Source organism: Diaphorina citri, unplaced genomic scaffold (assembly GCF_000475195.1).
Source record: "Diaphorina citri unplaced genomic scaffold, Diaci psyllid genome assembly version 1.1 scaffold525, whole genome shotgun sequence".
NCBI classification, from domain to species: domain Eukaryota; kingdom Metazoa; phylum Arthropoda; class Insecta; order Hemiptera; family Psyllidae; genus Diaphorina; species Diaphorina citri.
Window position 1 is genome coordinate 45,693 of NW_007377959.1, and position 3,039 is coordinate 48,731.

Genomic DNA, 3,039 nt, shown 5'->3' on the forward strand with positions numbered 1-3,039 from the left:
CTAAGGCTGCCTAACTCAATCCTATTTCCCCAATATTCCTTGGTAATTAGGAGGGCGTGGGTTCGATCTCTGCCTGAGGTGTCCTCCCCCACCTCAATATTGTTTGCATTTTTTTTCAAAGAGATTCAGTATAGGGAACTGTTACGATGAAGGTCTTATCGTCCCGAAATCGAAGAGATAAGGAATACAGGATAGGAGAAATCCAGCTGTTACGAGAATGAACCTTACCTGTTGAGGATAAAGTTCGCCCTGGGCGTCAATAGAACCCACGACCTAGCGTTTGGAAGGCGCGTTCGCTTTTTTCTAAGGCTGCCTAACTCAATCCTATTTCCCCAATATTCCTGAACGTCTCTTTGCGGCGACAAAAAGGCCAGCAGTACCCCGTTGTTAACTGCTACTAAACCTCCATTTCATCCTGTTTATCAGTTGTTTCAGTGTATAGTGAACATTCTATCCACATCTGATGATCCCCACATATGGCTTAATCTACTCAAAATACTCGGCAGTACACCTACACCTAGTACCCGTCTAGATAGAACTATCACTGAGGCTCTATTCACTACTATACTGAGCAGGGTTAATGAGAATTCAGAAGATTATATGAACAAGGCCATTACTAATGTGGAAGCTGCTATTGTTCACCTGGATAAGAGCGTGTTCCTTAAAGTGCTGAAGAGTTTGGGTGTATTCTATCGACATGTGATGATCCCCACATATGGCTTAATCTACTCAAAATACTCGGCAGTATACCTACACCTATTACCTTTCTAGATAGAACTATCACTAAGGCACTATTCTATTCTATCAGTTGTTTCAGTGTATAGTGAACATTCTATCGACATGTGATGATCCCCACATATGGCTTAATCTACTCAAAATACTCGGCAGTACACCTACACCTAGTACCCCTCTAGATAGAACTATCACTGAGGCTCTATTCACTACTATACTGAGCAGGGTTAATGAGAATTCAGAAGGTTATATGAACAAGGCCATTACTAATGTGGAAGCTGCTATTGTTCACCTGGATAAGAGCGTGTTCCTTAAAGTGCTGAAGAGTTTGGGTGAGTAGTCTGTCAGTATCAAAGAGTTTAGGTGGGTATTATTTAGGGATATTATTTTTTTTGTCTTAATTTACATTTATCCCAGTGTGTCCTTAAAAAAGAGTGTGAGTGTTTCTACTCATTTAATATTTTGTAGCGCTGAACCATCTGCTACATTAGTTGACTCTATAGGCCTTAAAGAGTTTAGGTGAATATTATTTAGGGATATTTTTTTTTTTGTCTTAATTTACATTTATCCCAGTTTGTCCTTAAAAAAGAGTGTGAGTGTTTCTACTCATTTAATATTTTGTAGCGCTGAACCATCTGCTACATTAGTTGACTCTATAGGCCTGTGTCGTAGTATGTCCCTTATCAGAGGGGGGAGAAGAGACAGTACTTACTTCCTATTTAGATGCTGGTCAAAAAGAGAACACGTGCATTTTTCCCTTTTTTTTTGTGAACTCTGGGAATCAAACCCGAGACATTCTACATCGCAAACCAGCTCGTTACCACTGGACCTACTCAAACAGAGGCCGCGTTACGTGCCCCCTTTCAGAACTTTTGCACAACTTTTTTTTATGTATTCAAGTCATACTCTGTATCTTATCAGAGGGGGGAGAAGAGACAGTACCTACCTCGGTGGTGTAGTGGTCAAGGCGCTCGTCTGGTAAACAGGAGGGCGTGGGTTCAATCCCAGCCGAGGTATTGAAAAACGGAAGTTGCCTGCGGGAGGAAAACGGGATTTTTGTCATTTTGAAAAACGGGATTTTTGTCATTTTGAAAAACGGGATTTTTGTCATTTTGAAAAACGATTTTGGTTAGAGTTACCTGCGGGAGGAAAACGGGATTTTTGTCATTTTGAAAAACGAGATTTTTGTCATTTTGAAAAACGGGATTTTTGTCATTTTGAAAAACGGGATTTTTGTCATTCTGAAAAACGGGATTTTTGTCATTTTGAAAAACGGGATTTTTGTTATTTTGAAAAACGAGATTTTTGTCATTTTGAAAAATGGGATTTTTGTCATTTTGAAAAACGGGATTTTTGTCATTTTGAAAAACGATTTTTGTCATTTTGAAAAACGGGATTTTTGTCATTTTGAAAAACGGGATTTTTGTCATTTTGAAAAAAAACGAGATTTTGGTTATTTTGAAAAATGGGATTTTTGTTATTTTGAAAAAGAAAACGGGATTTTTGTTATTGTGGTCCTTTATCCTGTTTGGTGGTGTAGTGGCCAAGACGCTCCCCTGTTCAGGAGGGCTTGGGATCAGGTTATTTTGAAAAATGGGATTTTTGTTATTTTGAAAAATAAAACGGGATTTTTGTTATTGTGGTCCTTTATCCTGTTTGGTGGTGTAGTGGCCAAGACGCTCCCCTGTTCAGGAGGGCTTGGGATCAATCCCACCGGAGGCAGGTATTTTATTGGATTGATTTTTTAATTTTATTAATTATAATTCATTAATTCAATATTTCTTATTCTGAGGGACTTACCCATCATTTCCTGGCCCTTAGGACAAGCATACTGAGCTACACTTCCAATTTGGTATGAAAATATTTCTTATTCTGAGGGACTTACCCATCATTTCCTGGCCCTTAGGACAAGCATACTGAGCTACACTTCCAATTTGGTATGAAGATACTTTGACTTGTAAGCCTCCCATTGACTCTGGTTCTTTACATAGGATTTCTGTAAAACATAAGAATGAGTTGAGTATCAGTTATGTTGTTGATGGTGTTGTTATTGTTGGAGCGGTATAGCTGCACCGAGGGGGGTTGATGGTCTCTAGCCATAAGATTACTTGGCCCGTCCCGCAGTCAACTATCATGAGGACCTGTGCTTTTCCTTTGAAGCATAACCCTTTGTAAACTCCAGCTAGCCAGGCTGGTTAGGGTTTGGCTGCTCTGATCCCTATTTATGGTCCCACAGCAAGACACTGGTCTGCCCCTCGTTTAAGGTCCCTCAGCCAGACTGGCTAGAAAAAGGTCAACAGTACTTAA